The 25372-nt window shown below is 44.0% G+C and overlaps 2 long non-coding RNA genes across 2 annotated transcripts; both read right to left on the minus strand.

Annotated features, from left to right (window-relative positions):
* Positions 1-9393: 9393 nt before the first annotated feature.
* LOC121136088 lies at positions 9394-14288 on the minus strand. The gene is made up of 2 exons (XR_005873217.1): positions 13786-14288; positions 9394-9773 (listed from the first exon to the last, which is right to left on the minus strand). It is a non-coding gene; the product is annotated as an uncharacterized LOC121136088 (long non-coding RNA).
* Positions 14289-23548: 9260 nt separating this feature from the next.
* On the minus strand, positions 23549-24640 carry LOC121136118. Its single transcript, XR_005873245.1, has 2 exons — positions 24578-24640; positions 23549-23741 (listed from the first exon to the last, which is right to left on the minus strand). It is a non-coding gene; the product is annotated as an uncharacterized LOC121136118 (long non-coding RNA).
* Positions 24641-25372: the final 732 nt, after the last annotated feature.

A 25372-nucleotide genomic window follows, 5' to 3' on the forward strand; every position in this document is an offset into this window, starting at 1 on the left:
ATACACAATGAAAAGTCATTCATGCTTCCGTCTAGTCACTCAACAAATACCTGTCTAGTACTCTTACGAATACGTTGTTTCTGTTTTAAAAAGATATACAACTGGAATAAATGCAGAATTCTGAAATGCCTTTGCTCACAAGTTTGTTAAAGGGCTATCCATAAAGCTGTAAACCCCACAAAATTACTTCAAACCCAATAGAACAAAACAAAATGTTCTTTCTGAAAATAACGGCTGATTATATTGAAGATGAATGTATTTTACTTACAGAAGTAGAAATTAATATATTAATATTTGCTAAGGATCAGCAGGACCAGCCCCTCCACGCACTGATTCAGCAGGTCATAGGTCCTAGCAAGTCTTTCTGTGTCCCACCAGCCAGCTCCCAAATAACCACATGGAGAAAGCTTGGTCAATAGCTTAGGCTTGTTTCTAATTAGCTTAGCCCATTTTGATTAATTTATCAATTTTTATTAACTTACAGACTGCCACACAGCTCGTGGCTTGTTACCTCATATCTCACATGTCATGGTTCCTCTAAGTCTGGCTGGCGACTCTGCCTTCTTCCCAGCACCCTCTCTGCCCTGAAAATCCTGCCTAGCTATTGGCCGTTTAGCTTTTTATTAAAACAATCACAGTGACCTGTCCTCACACAGTGGAAAGGAATATTCCACAACACTAGATGGGGAAGAGGTTAGGGTGGGCCAACTCAAAGTCCTGGATCTGGGCCTGGATGGTAGCTGGTCAGACAGCCAGCATCCATGCCATTGGGCCCAGGTGCCCGGTGGGACCAGCTCTCGTTACAGCTGGTGGGTGACAGAGTCAGCTCAACCCTGCCCTCGGACATTAACATGGTTTCAGGCTTCAGTACAGATCATGGACATTGCCCTAGCCTTTGGTGGTAACACGGGCCACAGAAGTTAAGACAGACCCGGCTGCAGCAGGACCATGGACCATGCCGTGTCTCCAGTTTCGCCTCTCTCCAGGGCAAACTGATCCATTTGTCTTTCCCCTCTCTCCACAACAAGCTTGCTTCAGCCATGGCCTGTGTCTAAACTAATTCTTAACCATCAGGCACTCATAGTCCTCCCGGTGATTAGGAATGGCACTCTCCCCAGGTTAGGAATTACAAACCTGGATCACTCATACTTCCACTTAGCCATCTTCATCATTTCTGTTTGTATTGCAGGGTGTCTGATACCAAATAATTTACAAAGAGAGAAGTCTATTTTGACTCAGACTTCTAAAAAGGGGGAAGTACAGCAGTGTGGTACCAGCATCTGCTTGGCTTCTGACGCAGGCAGAAAGGGAAGGGAAGCAAGCCCTTCAGAAAGGCCACGTGTCTAGGCAAGGCTTAGAGGAGGGGCCAGGCTTACTCTCACTCTGGGTTAATGGTAAGCTGGGAACTAAGAAAGTGATTCTAGAGGGTGGGGCCTCCCTGGCCTCTTAAAGTCCCACTGCCTGTCTCCTCTTGAGGAATTAAAACCCTGCACGTAAAACATCCGTGCACGCATGTTCACGCGCACGCGCGCACGCGCGCGCGCGCGCACACACACACACACACACACACAGACACACACACTGAAAATATCACACCAGGTTGGAAATGATAAACCAAAAACCTTCGAGACAATTGGAAGGATGGTGTGAGGACAGTGTATCCATTTGTGAGGCTGCTACAGGATATTCTGTCAGTGTTGGTTCCTCTGGGAACTCTTCTGTGTCTTGTCTGGCTCCTGGTGGTTGCAACACTACAGGTATAGTTTGTGTCGCTTGGCTTGTGGCTGCGGTATTCCAGTCTCTGCCTCTGTGGTCCAGTCTCTGCCCTGATCTGTTCTGTTCATTAAAACATTTTAAGCTGTGTTTTTATGTGTCTGTGGGGGCGGGGCATGGATTGCCGCAGCACTGTGGAGGTCGCAGGGCAACCTGTGGGAGTTGGTTTCCGCCATACGGTGACTCCTGGGGGTGGAAGTCTGGACGAACCGCTGGCAGCAAGCGCTGTTAGCTGCTGAGTCACCTTGCTGAATCTGTCTTCTCACAAGGACCCAAGTCACTGGGTTCAGGACTACTCTAATATGACATCATCTTAATCCATCACATCTACAAGACTGTTTCCAAATAAAGTAACACGCTGAGGTTCCAGGTGGATTTGTTTTTGGGGGGTGGGTAGGAGATGGAAGGGATACGTTCAAACACTTATAAGCAGTGAATGTACATTTGCTAGGGCTAGTGTTTAAACTACCTTGTTGAACAGAATAGTTACTTAGGTGAGTTTTTGCTTTGGAAATGTTTATATAGTTAAATGAGAACGGTGCAATGTAAATATCATGAACGTAGATACAGAAGTCACCGTTTTAACTATAGAGCAGATTAAAGTAGAAAGGAGATTTTGCATAGGCTAGGTTTTCACTTCATGACAGGTAGCAACCAATGAATGACCTTTGCCAGGGCAGTTTAGAAAAGGTGTCTTCCTTGTCCAGTGATCTGTTCACCTTACCTATCCAGATGAGATTTAATGTGATTTATAAACATGTATTCAAAGTAACAAATTGAAGAATTTTGGAAAAAGGAAGGGGTACACATATACTGTTTGAAATCCTTTATATTCACAGATATCAGCTACAGTTTGGCTCTGAGTTTTTAAGCATATTAATTGCATGACTTATAAACTCCATAAAATGAAATAATTGTTTATTCACAGTAGTTTCTAATGTGTTAGGAAAGAAATACAGAATTATCTGGCAAAGGGAATAAGCACTTATCTTTGAAATTTTAAGTAACTGCTTTCATACTTTGTTTTGGATATTCTTATCTGTAATTTCTCAGAGTAATCACATACTTTTCTGTCAAACACTAGGGAGGGAGAGGGATGGAAGAAAGAGACTCCTTCCTAAGCCATAGCAACATAGACATAAGTACTAGACAACATTATTCAAAGTGCCTTGTCTCTGTTTTGAAAGCATAACCAAAAGAAATAGAAAAAAAACTTTAGTAAGAATGTAGTAAAATACAATGTATCAAGGTAAATATCTTGACATAAGAATGAAAATTGGGGGCTGGAGAGATGGCTCATTGGTTAAGAGCACTGATTGCTCTTCCAGAGGACCCAGGTTCGATTCCCAGCACCCACATGACAGCTCATAACTGCCTGTAACTCCTGTTTCAGGGGATCTGATGTCCTCATACAAACATACATGCAGGTAGAACACCAATGCACCTAAAATAAAAATAAACAAATTATATAAAAAGAAAATTAGAATACCTGAATGACCCATTATATACTTATCCATAAGTTAATGGTTAAAAAGGGTAGACTTATTGGCCTAAAAGCTGTGAAGACAACTTGGGAATGGCAAGCTATACAGAACAGTAATCTATCATTTTATTTTTACACTAAAACAAATGCACAATACTTATGTAAATTTATATGATACATACTGAAGCATATTTACATACATTTATTTTCATAGATGCAGATCATTTACATGGAGATCATAGATCATCATATAAAATTCTAAAAGAATAATCTCTAGAAGGACTCACATTCTTTTGTTTTTTGAGATGGGGTTTCTCTATGTAGCTTTGGAGCCTGTCATGGCACTCGCTCTGTAGACCAGGCAGGTCTTAAACTCACAGAGATAGTGTGTCTCTGCCTCCCAAGTTCTGGGATTAAAGGCGTGCACCACTACTACCCAGCAAGGACCCACTTTCTTATTCTGGATATTGGGGAGTAAATCAAGGTAGACTTCAGGTTTAATATGATTTGAACTTTATGTGAGAAACATACACTTATATGGTATTTGTATCATTAATATAGCTTTTAAAATAAGCAAAACTGAATGGAAAATAATTAGATTTTAACATTCGGCTTAAGCCTGTTTACTTTAAAGATTTCTATTCTTGAAGTCTTCTCGTATGACCATGCCAACAGAGAAAACAAGCACATTTAAAATCACGTGTGCATTGCACAAGGACCTGAGCTCTATTCTCAAGTCTTTCAAAGAGTGGCCACACAACCTGTGAACTTGGATTCATCATCCAGTACATGGGAATAACGATGCTTGCCTTTCTTTGTAGAGGTGGGTAACGAGACAGTGTATATGAAAGCTTTGGAGGTGACTCCCGTTCCCCTGCCATAGTGGGTGGCAGGCCCATTATGACAGGAAGACTTTCCTGGATTGAAAAACGTTTCCTTTTCTGCCCTTGGCTTTTCTCTGTAAAGTCTTCAGAGTAAACCCAGCAATCCTCAGCATCTAAAGTATCTCCCATGTTTGCCTTTCACTCTAGCCTTGTGATTTCCTAGTTGCATAACCTTCTTCTTCTTCTTGGAACTCTTGGCTAATTCACACGGAGGTCAGGGGAAAGAACCAACCTCTCCGCCCAGAAAGGGCCTGCAAATGCCCATATCCCTTTTTCTTTTTCTAGAGCTGTTCACAAATTCGTTTTGGTTTCTGGTTTTTGGAGAGTCCCGGGATGTGGATTTCAGGCCACAGGGAGTCCTTGTCGCAACTCTGCACTCTTCCCTATTTCATTCTGTACGGGTGTCCCTGTCTGTGGGATTCTCCAAGTAAACCTGAGCGCAATGTTCAGGGTCCTTAGGAATATTCCTTAGGGGACCTAGGCATTGTTTGGAATGTTAATAAGGTGACTCTAACTTTCTTGGGGTTTTTTAGTAAGTCTAAGTCAGAGGTGAAATTATAACCCTGGTTATAGTTCTTAGGAAGGATAAATATGCAAAGAGAATGTCCTAGTTAGGGTTTCTATTGCTGTGATGAAACACCAGGACCAAAAGCCACTTGGAGGGGAAAGAAAGGGTTTACGTGACTTGTGTCAGGTTGACGTCAATAAAAGTAGCCAGCATGGCTGACCCCTTGTCCACTTGGCACACAGGCACGTCACTGTTAAGTTACAATCTTTCCCTTCTTGTTCATCCCGAAGATTGCACATCAATATAAACGTGACAATATAAAACATTTTACAAACCTAAAATGTCCCACTGTCTTTACAAAGTCCAATGTGTTAAAATTCAATCTCTTTAAAAATCCAAAATCTTGCCAGGCGGTGGTGGCTCACACCTTTAATCCCAGAACTCCGGAGACAGTGGCAGGCGAATCTCTGTGAGTTCGAGGCTAGGCTGGACCGACAGCCTCCAAAATAATACAGAGAAACTCTGTCTCGTAAAACAAAACAAAACAAAAATCCAAAATCTCTTTGAAAGTTCAAGTTTTTCAACTGTGGACTCCTGTAAAAAATAATTAATTAATCTATCAATCAATTAATTAATTAAATGCTTCCTAACTTCAAGAGGGAGGAGCCAGGGCACAATTGCAATCTGAACAAAGCAAAACCAAACTCCAAAAACTCTAAACAGCTCCACGTCCAATGTCTGGGATTCATTCACGATTTTCTAGGCTTCTCCAAGGGGCTCGGGTCACTTCTCCAACGCCACCCTCTGCAGCACACACAGATCGTTTCCTAAGGTCAGACTGGCTGTCCTCCACAGCGCCTGCCATTCTTGGTGGTCATCCCACGGTGCTGGCATTCCCAAAATCCGGGGTTCTCTCGTGGCAACTGGGATGCACCTTCACCAGTGGCGTCTCTTTCCCGGTGGTCTCTCTTCACGGTTCCAAGCCTCAGCTGCTCTCCATGACCCCTTCATGTCTTCAAAAGCAGTATCCTCTGCGAGACTCCTACATTACCAAGTCTGGCTGGAACACAGCTAGCTTCTCTGTACTCTGAGGAAACACTTCCCAGAAGACTTTACGTCAACAATGCTGGTCTCTTCTTAATCACAGCTAATTTCCCAGCCCCAGGTGACCAGCATTGATTATCTTAGCAAAGCAAAGATTTCACTTTAGTAGTTCTGGTAGCTTGCTAACCACAGCCAATTCTTCAGCCCCAGCTAACCAGAACCATAAACCACAGATTCTTACTCAAAATATGCAATGGTTCCAACAGAGTCTTTGAGTGACTTTCAAACTTCCACCTGGAACTTCACAAACCAGACCTCCACCTTTTACATTTTCTTCCTTTCCTTCCTTCCTTCCCTCCCTCCCTTTCTCCTCCACCTCATTCTCCTCCTCCTTTGTTTTGTTTTTGTTTTTGTTTTTTGAGGCAGGGGTTTTCCATGTTACCTTGGCTGTCCTGGAACTTACTTTGTAGACCAGGCTGGCCTCAAACTCCCAAGTGCTGGGATTAAAGGCGTGCGCCACTACTGCTTGGCTTGCTTTTTTTTTTTTTTTTTTGGTTTCTCTGTGGCTTTGGAGACTATCCTGGAATTAGCTCTGTAGACCATGGTGGTCTCGAACTCACAGAGATCCACTTGCCTCTGCCTCCCGAGTGCTGGGATTAAAGGCATGTGCCACCAACGCCCGGCCCGGCTTGCATTTTTTTTAATAGTCTTACCTTCCAAGTTCCCACAGAACAGCTCACCAAGAATTGAACACTCAATGGCTTTTCTGGCCCAAAGTTTCAAAGTCCTTCCACAATCCTCCCCAGAACAGCATAGTAAGGTCTGGCAAATAAATACCCCACTCCTGGTACCAACTTTTGTTCTGGTTAGGGTTACCATTTCTGTAATATAACACTATACCAAAAAACAATTTGGGCAGGAAAGTGACTTACGCTTCCACATCACTGTTCATCATTGAAGGAAGTCAGGGCAGGAACTCAAATAGGGCAGAAACCTGGAGGCAGCAGTTGATGCAGAGGCCCTGGAGAGGTGCTGTTTACTGACTTGCTCCTCATGGCTTACTAAGCCTGCTTCCTTATAGAACCCAAGACTACCATCCCACAGGTGTTATCACCCACCATAGGCTGGGCTCTCCCCCATCAATCACTAATTAAGAAAATGCCCTACAGGTTTGCCTGTAGCCTGATCTTATAGAGGCATTTTCTCAATTGAGGCTCCCTCCTTTCTGATGACTCTAACTTGTACCAAGTTGATATAAAACTAGCCAACCCATAGAACTTTATTCTCCTTGGCATCTTTCAGTCACTACAAAAATGACCTGATAATAGTTTGCGATTGTAAAATGAGGGAATATTGAAATGACTTCACTCTCAGCAGTTATTAGCTACTAGGAAGACTGGCCAAAGATGAACTTTAATGAAAAAACATATATTATATGCCTTCCATAGGTAGGCCAAATATGTTACTAGGGACAATGACAACTAGATTCTTACAGAATTTACAGTTTCATAGAGAAAGTTGGACAACTAAATATAAATTGTATCATGTAAAAGAAGCCACAAGAAAGGCCCTGAAGGGTATGTTTATATAGCATTAGAGAGCTGCCCACACCATCTGTAGGAGACATATGGGGTCATTAGATCATAGAGTCCTTCTGAGAAAAAGAGATGTCTAAGTGTGGTGGTTTGAATGAGTATGGCCCCCATAGGCTCATCTACTTGAATACCTGGTCTACAGTTAGTAGAACTGTTTGGGAAGGGTTGTGAGGTGTGGCCTTGTTGAAGGAGGCGTGTCACTGGGGACAGGCTTTGAGGTTTCAAAGGACCTGTGTCATTCCCCGCTTTCTCTTTCTCTCTCTTCTTTCTCATACCCGCACATGTATCTCATGATGTGGGCTCTCAGCCACTGTTCTACCATTATGCTTGCCTGCTGCCATGTTCCCTGATGGTCATGGACTCCAACCCTCTGGAATTAGAAGCTCCAAATCAACTCTTTTAAGCTGCCTCTGCCATGGTATCTTAGCACAGCAACTGGAAAGTAACTAAGGGCGGATGTAGATCACTAGAAAAGGCAAGCAATGGAAAATAAAGTACCGTTCCTGTAAAAGTGCAATGCTAATGTGCTTTGCACAGCCTGTGAGGTTATTTTATATTCGCTGTGTTGAGATGATTATGTCACATGTATTTAAATAGTGGGATTAGATAGTCTACAGCAATAATCAGAGCTAGAACCTTTCTTAAACCCATTCTACAGGAAGCACTTTGATAGCTCCTGTCACAGCTAACATAGGGCTGTGACCCTTGACCACACCCTCCAAATCACCAAATCTAGGTACCTTTAATGACATTATTACCATACTCATTGGTTCCCCCAGAGGCTTATCCTATGTAAGTAATTGTATTAACCAGGGTTCTCCAGAGGAAGAAAACTTACAGAGTGAATCTCTGTCTGTGTGTGTGTCTGTCTGCCTGTATGTTAGTCTATATTTATTTATTTATAAAGGAGATTTATTTTTTATTTATTTATTTTTATTTTTTTTTTTGGTTTTTCGAGACAGGGTTTCTCTGTGGCTTTGGAGGCTGTCCTGGAACTCACTCTGTAGACCAGGCTGGCCTTGAACTCACAGAGATCCGCCTGCCTCTGCCTCCCGAGTGCTGGGATTAAAGGCATGCGCCACCAACGCCCGGCTATAAAGGAGATTTATTAAAATGACTTACAGGCTGTGGTCCAGCCAGTCCAACAATGACTATCAATGGAAAGTCCAAGATTCCTGTGGTTGCTCAGTCCACAAAGCTGGGTGTCTCATAAAGTGTTCAACATGGATCAAAATTCTGAAGAAACGGCTCTGATACCAATGAAGGCACGGATGTGTTAGAGAGAAAGAGAGAGAAAGAGAGAGAGAGAGAGAGAGAGAGAGAGAGAGAGAGAGAGAGAGAGAGAGAGAGAGAGAGAGAGAGGAGAGAGGAGAGAGGAGAGAGGAGAGAGGAGAGAGGAGAGAGGAGAGAGGAGAGAGGAGAGAGGAGAGAGGAGAGAGGGCAGGCAAAGAGCAAACGCTTCCTTCGTCCATGTCCTTTATATACGGTTTCCCTCAGGAAGATGTGACCCAGATTAGAGGTGGATTTTCACACCTCAAAAACTTTGGATAAAATGTGCATCATCCCATTTTAATCCAGAAGATCTGGATTAAAAGTGGATCTTCCCGCCCGGTGGTGGTGGCGGCGGTGCACGCCTTTAATCCCAGCCCTCGGGAGGCAGAGGCAGGCGGATCTCTGTGAGTTCAAGGCCGGGCTGGACCGACAGCCTCCAAAAACAATACAGAGAACCCTGTCTCGTAAAAACAAAAAAAAATGGATCTTCCCATTTCAAAATGAGTTAATTAAGAAAAAAACATTCCTGAAAATATACCCAGTCAAAAAAAAAAAAAAAAAAAAAAAAAAGAAAATATACCCAGTCACTTGGGTTTTGGTTAATTTCATATGTAGCCAAGTTGACAACCAAGAATAGTCATCTCAGTAGTTATTTTGACTTTGATGGGATGGCACCATGAAGTTAAGTGTACCTTAAAATATTTCTTCTTTAGGCCACTTCCTTTTTGACTTAACATATGTCATAACCATGGTTGGTAGGAACATCATCCTCAGATGCATACTCTTACAGCTGGGATGCTCAGGCTTTTTACTAAGCAAAAATGATACCATACGAACTCTGTTCTTCTAATTTATAGTTTGAGCTCCTGCTGATTTGACTGTAAAGCCACGAATTACCCAGAAGAAAAGCCAGCATCTGCTTACAACCTAGTCTGCTGGCTGTAATTTTCTTCCGAGTCCATGTCCTTTTCTTGCTGGCTTTGCAACATCACGTCCACTTGCGTGCCTGTCGTGGCTATAACTATTTTCACTCCATCAGTTCCATATTTCTAGAGAACCCTGACTGATACAGTGCTCCTCCTGGCTACCCACTAGGTTGAAGAAGTCTGATAGTTGCATAGCTTATGCTGTCCCACACATGATCTTGCTGGCCACCTCGTCCAAAGTCTTCTGATTTCTGATGTGCACCATCCAGATGCCAAAGCAGTCCTGGGCTGAACAAGGAAGAAAGAGGACCATGCTTTACCTATTTCTGAGTTACAACCCCCTACCCCCACTCCCACCCCCACCCCCGCCCCAGCTCAGAGTGCCCTGGCTCTGTCTCCAGTCCAGTCACAAAACTTCTCTTCAACCTCTCACTTCAATCTCTAGTCCCTAGAAGCAACTCTGCTTTCCCTTCTTTCCCTTCCAGTGTATTCTGCTTCCATTTTTGATTGCTCCTATGTGTGGGTCCCCTGCAAGTGCCATGGATGTCAGCAAAAATAATCCGCAAAGAGGCAAGAAGGAAAGATTGGTTCAGGTTGACTTAGTCAGCCAGACTGGACCAAACTTCTGGAGTCTGATGTCAGACAGTTTATTGCCAGCATATTTAAAAACAGTACAATTTGGGAAAGAGTTTCCTTATGTAATATAATCCCTGGTGCATAAGGAGACTTAATTGCATTTAAACTAGACTCAAGTACATGCCATTTCTTCCAAAAAAGATGGGTTCTAGAGATAGGGCATATGCATTAGATTAAGGGCCTTGGGAAGGACCTGGCATAGTCTCAGTCATACAAATAGTGTAGAGGTCACTTGGCCTCTTAGATACCTCTGGCCCTGGTTGTGGGAGCTTGATATGGCCTGGCCCTTAAGATAACTCAGATCACCAGGCTATTAGTCACCTCCAAGTCCCAGTTTTCTGGGTGGAAGAACAGGTTATACATCTTTTCTTTTGAAAAGATAACCCTGTACACTTAACTTCTGTTTCCCTGGTGAGTTGTGGGCTTAAGGACCTTTGTGTTTCCCAACATCTCCCCACCAAAAGACACCCCAAAATATCCAACACAATAACTCAGAGATAAAGCATGGGCCCAGGGAGCACTGAGAAATGTGACCACATCAGCACAACTAACCCCTGTCATTTAGTTTTAAAAGGCATGAGATGCCTGTACGCTATAGACTAGTCAGTGTCAATATATGACATAGTCAGCTGTCTGTGAGGCTTGCATCCAGCCAATCATTGACAGTAAGTGGAAAAGCAATTGCTCAGTACTAAGTAAAGACTATTTTCCTTGTCCTTATTCGTTAAACAACATGGTGTAGCAACAATTTACATAAATTTCTATTGTACTAAGCATGGTGAGAACCTTGACTAATCCAGAGGTGTTTTGATGCTTATTGATTGATGTAGGCTATAAGTAAAGACATCTCTTAGTATACATGGAGAATTGGTTTCAAGGTTTATTCACCTCGCATTACAAAACCCAAGATCCCAATATTATAAGGTATGGTATATGCATATAACCTAACCCTGGCTTGCTATATTCCTATTAAAATGTAGATGCAACGCTGATAGTTGTATTATTTAGAAAATAGCGATGAGAAAAGATTATATATGTTCAGCATAGACAGTCTTGTTTTTTCAATTATTTAGATCCAAGGTTGGTTGAATCCATCGAGACAGAGGGCCATCTGTACTTTGCCATTTCATATAAGGGTTTTGAGCATCCATGGATTTGGGTATCCTTGAGAAGTTCTAGAACACACTTCCTGTGGGCATGGAGGGGTGACTGACAGACTGTCCCTGAAGGAAGAGATGCTGAGTAGGCTCATATGAACCAGGTAGGAAATAGAAAAGACAGAAGGTGAGCACTTTTGAAGGGTTTTTAAGACTATAATTACTGCGAGAGGGGGTGGATAAAGGGCGGGGAGACACTTGTGAAGGTCAGAGGATGACCTCGGGAGCTGACATCTCAGGGTTCTGGCAATCAAACTAGGGCTTTTTGTGGCAAGTGTTTTACCCGCTGAGTCATTCTCTCCCCGAATTCCTCTTTAAAGATGATTTTTACATGTAATCACCTATTTATTTAGTGTGTGCTTGTGCTGAGTGTGCACGTATGCACACAGCACACATTTGGAGTTCTCCCTTTTATCACTTGGGTCCTGAGGGCTGAATGAAGGTCATCAAGTTCTGAGGCAAGTGCCTGTCTGTGCCCACTGAGCCACCTCTCTAGTCCCTCAAGAGAGCCTTGACATGGGTTGTGTGGACGACAAACTTTTGCTGTGTACTTTTGACTTCCTAAAATCTTTCATAAGATAATATTACCAACAGACCTTTAAAATAACTGTTACAAGGTTATGAACCTCAGCAAATAATAACTACACTTCCACTAGAAAGCTAGATATAAGTTAGGAACAGAAACTTAGCAAGAGAAGAAATGAAAGCTAGAAAGTTACTAAAAGAGAGGATCAAAAAAGTTCATGTGGCGTGTTAGCCAATGACAGAATAAATGAAGCAGACTTTGCTCACTCTCAGCCACAGAGAACCTGCACTGCCATATTCGACCCACTCAATCACAGAGAACCGGGCACGCCATACTGAAGAGAAGATAGTTTACTCTTATGGAATATGAAGACGTGGAAATGTGTTTAGAAGAACAGTAACATTAACTCAGTGATTGCCCTTTTTTTTTCTTCCATGGTGTGTGTGGGTCTGTTTGCACATGTATGGGTGTGTATGTACGTGGATGCCACCACCTGCTTGTCTGCCTCATTCAGTGAGGCAGAGTCTCTCAATCAAACCCAAACTCCAAGATACATCTACTCTCCTCGGCAGCCTGCTGTGGGCACCCATTGTCCCGACGCTGCAATTAAAGGCGGGCAGCTGTTATGAGCCCCTGACATTTACATGGGCTCTGGGGCTGAATTCTGGTCAGCTACTCTTTCCCACAGAGCCATCTCCCTAGCCTTTTTTTTTTTTTTTTTTTTTTTTTTTAGGATAATTAGCTTGTGGGGTAGAGAATGGATTAAAGCAGACGAGATTGCTGAGTGAATCATGAAGGAGAAGGGAATCTTCCAGAAATGGCCAGTGTAGACATACCGCTAACGACCCCTTCCATCCACTGTCCTGCTTGTTACTAGAGCTTGCTGCCTGCCAACAGATGCTCATATTGTATAAGAGGGTGTCCCACAGAAGCTTCAGTCGCTCAGGTTTTATGCTGACTAGAAATGTCTTCTTAAAGGAACTCAGTCTAGCCAGTGGTGGTGCACACCTTTAATCCCAGTGTTTGGGAGGCAGAGGCAGGTGGATCTCAGTGAGTTCGAGGCCAGCCTGGTCTACGGATTGAGTTACAGGACAGCCAGGACTGTTACACAGAAAAACCCTTTCTGTAGAAAAGCAAAGCAAAGCAAAACAAAAACAAATGAGAAAAAAAAAAAAAAAGAAAAGAAAAAGGAACTCAGTCTGGAGAGACGGCCCAGTGGTCGAGAGCACTTGCTGCTCCTTCAGAGGACCCCAGGTCGGGTCCCATCACCCAGTCAGGGCTGGTGCCTCACAGGCACCTGCTACTCTAACTCCCCAGAATCCTGTGCCTCTTCCACTCTCACACAGAGACAAACAAAATAAATGTTAGAAAAAGAAATTCAAACGTAAATAAACGTAAAAGACGGGTGTGGCTGGAGAGATGGCTTAGCAGTTAGGAGCACTGGGTCCTCTCCCAAAGGCCCCAGATCTGATTGTCAGCACCCACTTGGCAGCTCACAACGATATCTGCAGTTCCAGGGGCTCTAACACCCTCTCACCAATGCACATAAAATAAATGAGTTAAGTAAATTTAAAAAAAGAATTAGTAAACACTCATTTTAAAATGTGGTCTTTCCCCCTTTTCTTTGCCCATGAAATGTAAGAAACAATTTTATCAGCCTCTTTAGAACAGCCACATCCTTTAAAAAATGATTTTTCCCTTGTTGCCTGAAAAAAAACTGAAGCTTTATTTATTTATTATTTTGGTTTTTATGAGACAGGGTTTCTCTGTATTGTTTTGGAGGCTGTCAGTCCAGCTTGGCCTCGAACTCACAGGGATATGCCTGCCTCTGCCTCCCGAGTGCTGGGATTAAAAGCGTGCTCCACCACCACCCGGCAAAATGAGGCTTTCTTAAGTTTGGAGTTTGACTTTACTCCAGGGACAATCATTTTCTGATATGTCATCTTACAGATACAGCATCTTTCCCAGAAGACGCCTTTACCTAAGTGAACAACAAAGTTTCCTTCTTTCAAAGAAATAAGTAGACAGTAATTGAGTTTACTCGCCAAGGACTTAAGCAAAATTCCATTTTCCCTGAGCACATTCTTCTTTGGACCATGCTCGCAGCGCTCACTCAGGACACGGTGAAGCAGTGATGGTTCCCCTTTCCCCAGCTACGGCTCACTGTCAGTCCAAGTGTCGGCTCTGCTCCAGTGATGAATCAGTTACTTAGAAATAATAATCAAACGCATCTGAATGAAAAAAAAAAGAAATAAAAAAGGAAAGGACATGACTGCTCCCAGGTAGATAAAAGGGAGAGCTAAGTCAGAGGCAGGGACAGGTGAGGAGAGGGAGGAGGGGAAGGGAGAGGGGAGCGAGGGGAAAGCCGGGCACAGAGGTGCAGACAGGAGAGGGCAGCTGGATTATATAGGGAAGGGCAGCTGGGGAAGGGCAGCCCAGCCCCTGGGCTGGGGAGGGTCAGGGGCCGGGAATACCGGCCAGAATGGTCCGGTAACAGACAGGGACTGAGGGATTCTGGGAGTATCTGGCAGCCAGGTCCCCTTTAATATGTCCCAGTTTGAAACCCAACAACAAACACTCTTACTGCTTTTGCATGAATGTATAGAGAGGAGCACCAGGTACAGACAACAAATATTTGGGCGACAGTTATTTAGTCTTTCTTGCTGTAAAGAATTTCTCTGAACCTTACTGACTGCAGCTGTCTTTAGCAGCGACCTTCATTTTTCACCGAAACAGAGGGAAGAACACTTGTATTGCTGAAGGTGATCAGGGAAAAGTGTGTTTCAAGAATGTGTAGCCAACAGCACCATGCGGCGATTGGGGTGGAATAAGCAGGAGGCAGGAAACTGGGGTTTCTAGACTGAGCTTCTTAGCGACTTTGCCTCTAACTGGCTCACAGAGTGTTCTCATCTGTACTCTGAGGAAATGGAGCTAATGTAATTTTGACCGTGGCTTTTTAATAATTGTTTTTCCCATCCCGGATTTCAACATCCATGTCCGTGGAAGCTTTTTGGCACTTTTGCAACAAGAGGGCGTCCAGCATGCTGCTATTAACACCAGCCAGTTAGAGAGGGGAGAAGGGCTGTGGAAATAGCAGGGGAGGGTCCTGGAGGAGGCAGGGAGCTGTAGCGTATAAAACCAGTCTGCACGAGTTTACGTGTTAGCGCTCTTCTTGATATTTCTCAAAATTTCCCACTGTTCCCTTCAGTGTTTTCTGTCATCTGACTGAACTCTTCCAGCCCCGAGCCCTTTCTTTCCCTTAGAGTGTTCAGACTGCAGTGTTCCAGCCAAGGAATTTTCAGAATTTGTGTCTGAAAGAAATGTATTGTAATGCTTGCCTACTGGAATATAATCCCAGCTAATTTGCATATGGTGGGCAAAGCCTCTGGAGCAGGGTGGGTGGGTGTCTTTGCTCAGGCAGTAGAGTCCCAGGGACAGGATCCTTACACAGTCACCCGAGCACAAGCTCCACCCTGCTGACTCCGAGTGAGGAGGCACCCTCACTTTGCTGGTATGCATGCCTCGCGCCCCGACTTCTTTTTCCTTAAAAATATGTTCTGCCTGGTGAACTTGCAGCAGTGTATTTGGGTGACGGATGCAATTATATGAGAGAATCATGCTCCTCCTCCTGCTCCTCCTCCTGCTCCTCCTCCTGCTCCTGCTCCTCCTCCTCCTCCTCCTCCTCCTCCTCCTCCTCCTCCTCCTCCCGGGGGCCATGGCTACGGGTTAAAGATTCATCTCAGGGGCCTGTGTGGAGGGATCAGGATGGGGTGGGGATTTGGGGAGCCTCTGTTTACATCATCATCAGGTCTCCATCCTGCAGCACCTGCCATGACAGTCAGCACCCCGGTCTGATCCGCCGTGGGTCGCTGTTTTCCAATCTCAGAGTCTTTCTAAGCCTGCTAGCCCCAACCCAGGCAGATGTGGAGCCTCATCTGGATGCCACAGGGGCACCGAGAAAACTCTGTGAGACAAACTTGGGCCTCATAAGCAACAGGTAGCTAGTTTTGCTTCTGCTGCTCTTGGTTGAGCTGCGGACAGGGGTGGTGGTGACAGACAGACAGACGACTGAATCACCTAGCAGGTTCCCCAAGCTCTACCCTCGGACAGAGAATGGAGAGTGTCCTGGCCTTCAGGTTCAGAGCAGAGTCAAGTGTACTAGGAACTACCAGATTATGACCCAGGGAGTGAGAGGAAGGGGAGGAACCCCAGAGTAATGTCTCAAAACAAGACTCCCTAGCGCCAATATTAGTGAACAGCTTAGTCCCCTACCGGGCATAAGACGAGCAAACTGACAAACTTGGTTTTGTCATTCTGAAGGTGTAGTCATGGTGGGATATTGTTTTCAAAAGTCTAATGCTGTGCACATTAGTATCAAAATTAGGAAACAATAATGCCGTCTTATGTTTCTATACTCCGATTTTTGTCTCTGTTTTTCTTTTCCTTTTCCTTTAGCAATACTCATTATCTTGTTCTCTTTTGTCATGTAGAAGAAATTCAGATAAACTTAATCCTAATAAATCTTACTGTCTTATAAGGTACTGAAAAGTACAGTATTGGTAAGTCTGAATTTAAAATGACCAGGAATGAGCCGCTGTAAATGGCATTTACGATTACTGGAGTGGAGAGATTTTTTTTTTATCTTTCTCTCCATTGGAATGACCATCATATAGGAGTACTTTCCTTTTCTTGAAGTGTTGAACAAATCAGTTAAGGGAAGGATAACGTCAAGAGGAAGCAGTCCTGAGGTGGTGTCCACAAGGCCACCAGAAGCTAAGTGGTAGGATGGATAGCATTGAGAAGGACACCTCTGTTGGTACACCCAAGTGTCTCAGTTCAAACAAGGGGGACTGAGGGTTGCCTGTGACTAGGATTAAAACTGGGGGATGGAAAAGGACATTTCCAGTTTGTGTGTGTGCTTGGTACGCACCGTGATCTTAAAGATGTTGGAGAGATGGCTCACTGGTAAAGTGCTTTCCTTGCCAGCATCAGGACCTGAGTTGGAGCTTCAAAATCCACAAAAAGAAAAAAGCCCAGTATGTTGTTCCGTACTTGTGATACCACTGTAGGGGAGGCAGAGACAGGCAGATCCCGGGGCTCACTGGCTGGCCAGCCAGTCTAGCTCACTTGATGAGTTTTAGGTATGTGGCAGATATAAGACAGATGAAAGACACACACACACACACACACACACACACACACACACACGCATGCACACATGCACACACACACACAGAGATAGAGGGACAGATACACATGTGCATACACACACAGAGAAAGAGAGAAACAGAAAGAAACATAGACAGATATACACAGGTGTGTGCATACACACACATTAAGAGAGAGACAGACACACACACAGAGGGTGGGAGGGAGAGTGAGAGAGGGTGGGAGGGAGGAAGGGAGAGAGAGAATTATAATAGTTAGAAGTCCCTGGAGACATGCAGAAGAAGGAGGTTTCTGTATTGTTCTTGCAAAATCCCTCTCATACAAGTGTGTAGGTTCTTCTTTTACCCTTTTAAAGATTTATTTATTACTTATATTTGTGTGTGTGTGTGAAGCTGCATAAGTTTATGTACACCACACATGTACATGTGCTCAAGGAGGCCAGAGGGTGTCAAGTCCCTTGGAACTAGAGTTTCAGGCAGTTGTGAGCTGCCTGGCGTGGGTGTACTGGGAACTAAAGCCCAGTTCCCGTCTTTCCAGCCCCAGGGTGCAGGTTCTTGGACTGCAAGCTTATCTCAGCTCCCACTGTCCTGCTTGGCCTGTACATAAAACCTCGGGTAGTGTTGCCACACCAGGCTTTAGAGAGTCTTGTTACATCTGTATCCCTGGTTGGAGAACTTGGTGTTCCTGGGCTTTGGCACTGATCTTATAGATTCCTGGTATTTTTGTTTTGTTTTGTTTAGTTTATCTATCTCAACTATCTCAGCTAGATATTTAGGTGTGAGTACCAAGCTTTAGGGTTCCTCTTGGATTATTCAGTTGTAGAACCATGGTTAGGACCAACTAGGGTGATTGCAGTCAAGAGGATCCAACAAAAATGTTAAAGTTATACTTTAATATTTGATAAAAGATACCAATACTATGCCAGTCAGTGGTGATACACACATTTAATCCCAGCACTTGGGAGGCAGAGGCTGGCCTCTGTGAGTTCAAGGCCAGCCTGGTCTGCAGAGTGAGTTCCAGGACAGCCAGGGAAACCCTGTCTTGAAAAACCCAAACCCAAACCAAACCAAATCAAAGCAAAACAGAATCAGAAAGAAAACAACAACAATGTGGGAGCTGGAGAGGTCTCAGTGGTTAAGAACACTTGCTGCTTGCCCACGGATCCAGGCTTGATTCCCATCCCATGGATCATGACAGCCTGTAATTCCAAATCCAAGGCATCTGATACCTTCTTCTGGCCTCTATGGGCATGTGGTACACATACATACATGTGAACAAATAAAATAAAATTGAAAACACTTAACGTGTGTGCCTCCAAGGAATAACACTAGAAGTTGTCCTCTGGCCCCATAAGCCTGTGCATACCTGTACACACACACACACACACACACACACACACACACACACACACACACGCACGTGCACGCACGCACGCACGCACGCATGCACACCATGCATCAGCAGATGAAAGTCAAATTCTAGCCATCTCCAGTTGGCCGCTGCTCTTCTGGTGATAACTAACATTAACAGTTGCCAACAGCGATGTGGAAGGACAGCTCAGGGTGGTTTGTCATTGTCGCCATCTCCTGCACAGCCTGTTTTTAGATTGCATCATTTTGGCCAAGCAAAGGTAAGTGCTGATCGAAACTGTCACTTGTCATTTCCAGCAGCCGGGCATCTCCTAATCTCTCTGTCTAAGGTCTTCAAGCATCGTTGTCAGGCAAGGCCGATCAAGAGTCAGACAAGGGACTCAGCCTTGGCAGCCTTCTTCTGCTCACTCCCAGGAGCAGGGCCCTCAGAACTGGCTTGGAGGATCATACCGGATGAGTTCATTTGGTTTAAGGATATAAAAATTCCTTCATGAATCTGTTTGAAACAAAAGGCTTTATGTTTGTGCGGCAGGCATTGCCTCCGGCTTCAGTGGGGTCAGAACTGGCCACGGTTTTAACACGTAACGCTGCAGTAAACATGGGCTGGGGGTTTTGAAACAGTGTTCTGGATGCTTCAAGGTCATCCCCGTGGGATTTGTAGAACTTCTTGGTGTTCTTGCTGAGATGGATTCTCACCTCCTTAATACCCTGGTTCGCATTTCCTTAAGGTTCAAATCACTTCAGAATAATAGTTTTCATATTACTGACCAGTCATGTATGAATAGCTTGTGATCTAGACATTACCATCATCAAGTAATTTTTATTATAAATTTGCCAGTGTATGACACTGAGTGAAGGAAAAGAAATAGAATAATTATTTGTCCATTGACAAAGACTAGACCTATGGACAATTTTGCAGAGACTTGCAGACCCCTATGCAAATCCCTTCATGAAACATTGGTAAAATGTTGGTGGTGAAGGCACATTACACAGACAAAGGGGCTGGAGAGTTATTGATGTTCCAAAATTTTTTAATTGCCATTTATGTATATCATCTCTAATAGCATAGTGAGAGAGCACAGAGGTTTCAAGCTATTTGTATTTATGAGTCAGTTAAATTAAAAAACTAAAATTGAGTGACTGATGTTAGGTGGCCATGTTTTAATTCCATCAAATAAACAAAATAAAAAGGTATGTATCCATTGAACCAGTGAGATGACTCAAGGAGTCAAGGTGCCTGCTGTCAGGCCTGACCACTGAGCTCTGTCCTGGAGAACCCACGCGATGGAAAAAGAGAACAAACTCTTACACGTTGTCCTCTGACCTCTACATATGTGGCCCCATACATACATACACACAGAAATAAATAATAAATGAAAAATAATTTTAAATGTATCTAACTACTTATATTATAAACTTGTGACATCTTGTGGGGACAATTGAGTAATAAGGGTGGATTCAGTTCTAAAATAGAGTGGTCTTCAAATTGACAGTTGCTACCAATTACAGAGCTCACTATAATCAAGGAACAACTAAGTCGCCTGAATGTACTATATTACAACCTTGTGAGGCAGGTATTATTGTTCCCATTTTACAGGTGAGGACATCAAGGTACAAAGAGACACTGTGTTCAAAGTTACAAAGAAATGTAAGAATTTGGATACATATCTTCAATGTTCATGGTTTTGAAAATTATACAATAACCCCCAATAGTGATTTACACATGCACGCACATGCACACACACACACACACACACACACACAGTGTCACTAAAAAATGTAGTTACTGGTTTAGTTTGTTCAAGTTGCTGTAACAAATAGGCTTAGTGACTTACTGACAGAAGTCACTTCCCACAGATCTGGAAGCTGGGAGTCCAGGACCACTCCCTGGTGCACAGTCATGGGTTCTTGTTTTATTCTCATTTGGTGGCAGGAGTAAGCGGTCTCTTTCGACCCTCTTTGAAAGGCACTAGGGCCATGCCTGAGGGCCCTGTCCTAATTGCATCATCCCCCCGCCCCCCTCCCCCAGGGGCACCATGCACAGAGGCGCACAGACAGGAGAGGCAAGAGGAGGGTAGTTCCTGAGGAAGGCCAGGGCCGGCTCGGCGCCGGTTTCAGAAGGGGACTCGAACGTTCATGTTCCACACTCTGCTCTGCGTCTAGAAACCATTTGGTTTGAAAGGCAAAGCAAGTCTTATGCTAAAGTTCTTGACCACCATTATCAGGCGTGCTGCCCGAAGTACACCCCTGAAGCAAAGAAAAAATTACAATTAACTTGGAAAGATAGCATCTGGCGGACATTGAAACTGTTGTGTGAGGAAGGCAGTGCTTATTCCCCACTGCTCATCATTCTAGAGGGTGGACCACTCCCCCACTTCCTTAAAAAGAAAGGCATGCCAGGACTCCTCCCTCTCCTGCTCCAGGGAGATGAGGACTTTCTCACTGGCACAGTGGCTTGGCTTGGTGCTTTCTGGATTTGTCTTTCAGGCTCTATCCTCAAGAGGCCCCCATATTTCCTACTGCAGAAGCCCTGCCTGTAGTGTAGGCAGAAGACAACTTGGTTTGGGGAAGGATAACAGGAAGTCTTGCTAGCCTCATATTAAAAGCCACACTACCTTCTTAGTCTGTTGGTTATAAGGTTAATATTTTGATATTTGCTTTTTTTGTCTTGCCACACCAAATCCAGTATGTTCTGTGTGACAAGTTCCACAGCTGAGGCGATAACTTCAAAAGGAGGAGGTCTCCTGGAAACGGCTGTGGAACTCTTGACCGGAGAAAAATATTGAGCCGTAGTTCTCATAGCAATCTCTGTTCTTCTATTCTTTTCTCATATTAACAAAATGTTCCTGAAAGCCTATGCTGACGTCTCAAACAAAAGATATAAATGAGAAACCGTCCCCTGAGACATGGTCACTGACCATGACCTCGTCTCCAGGAAAACCAGAGCTTTTCCAATCATTCACATAAGTAAATAGTAATAGTATTGATTAAAAAAAAACTTCCCCAACAATAAAATTTCATAAGGCTGTGCATGTGTGATCAAGAGTGGTTTTAATGTTTGGTAAAGAAAGCTTTTTAGTAAGAAAGCTCTTTAGTAAGAAAAAGTCAAAATAGCTTAATATTTCAGACTCACAAAAACTAGGTAACAGCTATCAAACAATTGTGAACTAGATAACAGACGTCAAACAATAACTGACCATAAAAATTTATTAACCTGATCTTAGAAATAGGCAGGTAGCTGTGGTTAGCCATGAATGATTTTCTGATCTATTGTTGGTAAGTTGTGTGTTTGTGCCTAGTAACGATTATGTCATTTGGGCATTGCTTCACTGAACACAACCCCTGAGATGGTATTTGTTTTCATTATAAAAAACCTTGCTTGAGAACTGCAAAATACACTCAGATTCAAACTGCCTCTGGGTTTGTTTCTGTTTCTCACTGCCAAATCCTTACCCACCTAGTCCCACCTAGTCTTCGAGAACCCTCATCCCAGGGACCCCCATACCTGGCTGGGGTGGTTCGTGGCACTGTCTTCTCTCTCTCTTGTTTTTTTTTTTTTCCCTCCTAATTTGTTGCAAACTTGGGAATGCAGGAAATGAGCTATTATTTACTTAATTTCTCAACCCCAAAGCTATGTGCCTTCATACATTTGTTAGATGGAGTTTAGAAGGAACCTTTAAAAGTCACCTGGAACCTCATCTAATTTTCAAACTTTTACCAATAATCTCCCTTAAGAGTTTTCCCAGCTCTTACTTTGGATTGACATGGAAATTCAGTCCTGTTGCATGAATTATCTCATTTCTTTCTTTTTTTTTCTTTCTTTCTTTTTTTTTTTTTTTTCGAGACAGGGTTTCTCTGTGGCTTTGGAGGCTGTCCTGGAACTCGCTCTGTAGACCAGGCTGGTCTCGAACTCACAGAGATCCACCTGCCTCTGCCTCCCGAGTGCTGGGATTAAAGGCGCGCGCCACCAACGCCCGGCCCTCATTTCTTTCTTAATAGCAGCCCTATAAGTGAGGTCTTATTTGTTTATTTTTCTTGAAACAGGGTCTCACTATGTAGCCCCAGCTGACTTGGACCTTGAAGTATCCCAGGTTGGCCTTGAACTCACAGAGATCTGTGTCCTTCTGCCTCCTGAATTCAGAGATTAAAGGTATGTGCCAGTATGCCTGGGTGATGTGTTCTATTTACATCACTTATTAATTAGAAACTTGGCAGTTTGGAAAGTTTAAACGATCTGCCTGAAACTACAGAATGATTTGATAGCTCCACTGCGGAGTGAGCAAGACAGACCCAGTTCCGTCCCTGGATGGAGAGGAGAGAGATTATACAAACAAATAAGTAATTGATGGTGGCTGTGAAGAGCACTCTGATCAGCGCAAAGAAGATGCGTGGGCTCCAGTTTTAAGTCAAGGCAAGTGGTCTTCCATGATGAAGTGACACAGCTCCCTGGAATCGCACAGAATGTGGGAGCTGGCAAGTTGAAGGGATGCGTGAGGGGGATGAGAGAGGAAGGATGAGGGACAGCCACGTTCCAGGAAGAGGGTCACAGCTGCTGGGAGGGTTGGGAGCGAAGCCCGGCAGCCTGTGGAAGTGAAACACCAGCAGGCAGTCTTCAAGAGCGGTGAGAGGGGACAGTGTTAGCGGAGGCAGGAGAGCCTGGCTGGGTTGTGCCAAAGGCAGGGTGGGCTATGCTACAGAGTTTTGGATCTGGTCTTAGGAGCATTATTGCAAGGTCACTGACAGGCTTAATGAAGAAATGACAATTGTGTCCCCTTGGCTCTGAAATCCACCTCCCCTCTGAGCTTTGGTTTCTGAATGTAATACAGAAAACTTCTATTAAGGGGCGTAGTGGTGAATGCCTTTAGTCTCAGCACTCGGGAGGTAAAGACAAGCAGATCTCTGTGAGTTCAAGGCCAGACTGGTTGACACAGTGAGGACCAGGACAGTCAGGGCTACTCTTGAAAAACAAAAAGGTGGTAATCTCTCTTCAGCACCTTGTAGCTTTTAATGAGCCACTAACCTCCATTTAATAAGGAGGGTGGTGTGTGGAGAACACTCAATATTTCTCAGTCTTGGCTGCATCTTAGAACCAACTGGAAAACTGAAACGAGGATGCAGTGCCACACTCCACCAATTAAATTAGGATTGTCAGGAGTGGAGTGGGAGCCAAGCATTCTTATCTTTTAGACACAGCGGCCTCCGCAATTCAATTTAACAAGCATTTATTGAACTCTGCTGATGCTGAGTCTGGGCACCGTGTTAGAGTCTGCACATGAAAGGTAAGTGTGAACAGCTGTCAGCAGCTAGTAACTATTGAGGTGTTGTGACTGCTGCAGATGCTAGGCAAGACAAGTGAGGCACAGGCAGCTCCAGGAACCGGTGGGCAAGGGAAGGGACCCTGAAGTGGAAAGCAATGAAAACAGTAAATCGTCTGTTTGCATATCTGTAGGTCTCACCTGGGCTATTCACTAAGTCACTTTCTGACGGAAAGCCCAGGAATCATGTAAGTCAAGAATTGTGGATATTGGAGAGCTATGATTCCTCTGGGGTCCCACATCTGTGTATTCAAGTGATTCCTTGTGTGTGTTGTTGTTGTTGTTGCGTCTATGTTATGGAGTATGTGTGTGTGTGTGTGTGTTGTTGTTGCGTCTGTGTTATGGAGTATGTGTGTGTGTGTATGTGTGTTGTTGCGTCTGTGTTATGGAGTATGTGTGTGTGTGTGTGTTGTTGTTGCGTCTGTGTTATGGAGTATGTGTGTGTGTGTGTTGTTGTTGTTGTTGCGTCTGTGTTATGGAGTATGTGTGTGTGTGTGTGTGTGTGTGTGTGTGTGTTGTTGCGTCTGTGTTATGGAGTATGTGTGTGTGTGTGTTGTTGTTGTTGTTGCGTCTATGTTATGGAGTATGTGTGTGTGTGTGTGTTGTTGTTGCGTCTGTGTTATGGAGTATGTGTGTGTGTGTGTGTGTGTTGTTGTTGCGTCTGTGTTATGGAGTATGTGTGGAGGTCTCAGGCATTGGTCCTTGCCTTCTACACTGCTCAGACACTGTCTCTTGTTTGATGTAGAATTTGCCAGGCTAACCAACCCCCTAACTCCTGTCTCTCTCCCATCTCACCATAGAAGTGCTGGGATTATGGACATGTGCTACCACCTCCCACTTTACATGGGTTCTGGGGTTCAAACTCAGCTTCTCACACTTGTGCAATGAGTCCTTAATCCACTGAGTCATCTTTCCAGACCTTCAACTGATCCTTCTTCTTCTTCTCCTTCTTCTTCTTCTCTTCTTCTTCTTCTTCTTCTTCTTCTTCTTCTTCTTCTTCTTCTTCTTCTTCTTCTTCCTCCTCCTCTTCTTCTTCTTCCTCCTCCATTTCTACTTAATTGTACAAGATAACACAAGAGAAAATAAGCTGTTAGCATAGAGAATCTTAAGGAACAGGGAGAGGAGAAATCTATAAGACTATACAGGGCAATGTGGGCAATGTGCTGAACTTGTTAGAACTCCACCTGCTAGGCCTCTGATGGGGCAATCTTTTCCAGTGCAATCTAGGCAAGTGTAATTGGTATACATAAATGCTTTTAAATTCATGAATCAATTTAATGTGTATGAGTGTTTTGTCTTCATTTATTTTTGTGTACCAGCAGAAGAAGGTGTTGATTCTCCTGGGATTGGAGTTATAGGTGGTTGTAAGCCACTCTGTGGGTGCTGGGAATTGAACCCAGGTCCTCTGGAAGAACAGCCAGTGCTCTTAACCTCTGAGCCATTGCTCCAGATCCCCTTCAAATGATTCTTGGACCCATGTTTGTAACTAGCTGGTGTCCTATGCAGGTGGGTTACAAAAAATATTCACATTTCTTGAACTCAATTTGCCTACAATTTATTGAATCAGTATAAAGGTGCCTTCTCGATACTTTAAAAGACTGATTCCCTGGGCATATAACTCAGTGGCAGAACTACTGCCTGCAATACTCAAGGCCCAATGTTCTACTCCACTACTAGGCAGAGGGAAAGGCTGATTGGGATATAAAAGCAAATA

The sequence above is a fragment of the Mesocricetus auratus genome, unplaced genomic scaffold (genome assembly GCF_017639785.1).
Source record: "Mesocricetus auratus isolate SY011 unplaced genomic scaffold, BCM_Maur_2.0 Super-Scaffold_100048, whole genome shotgun sequence".
Taxonomy (NCBI): domain Eukaryota; kingdom Metazoa; phylum Chordata; class Mammalia; order Rodentia; family Cricetidae; genus Mesocricetus; species Mesocricetus auratus.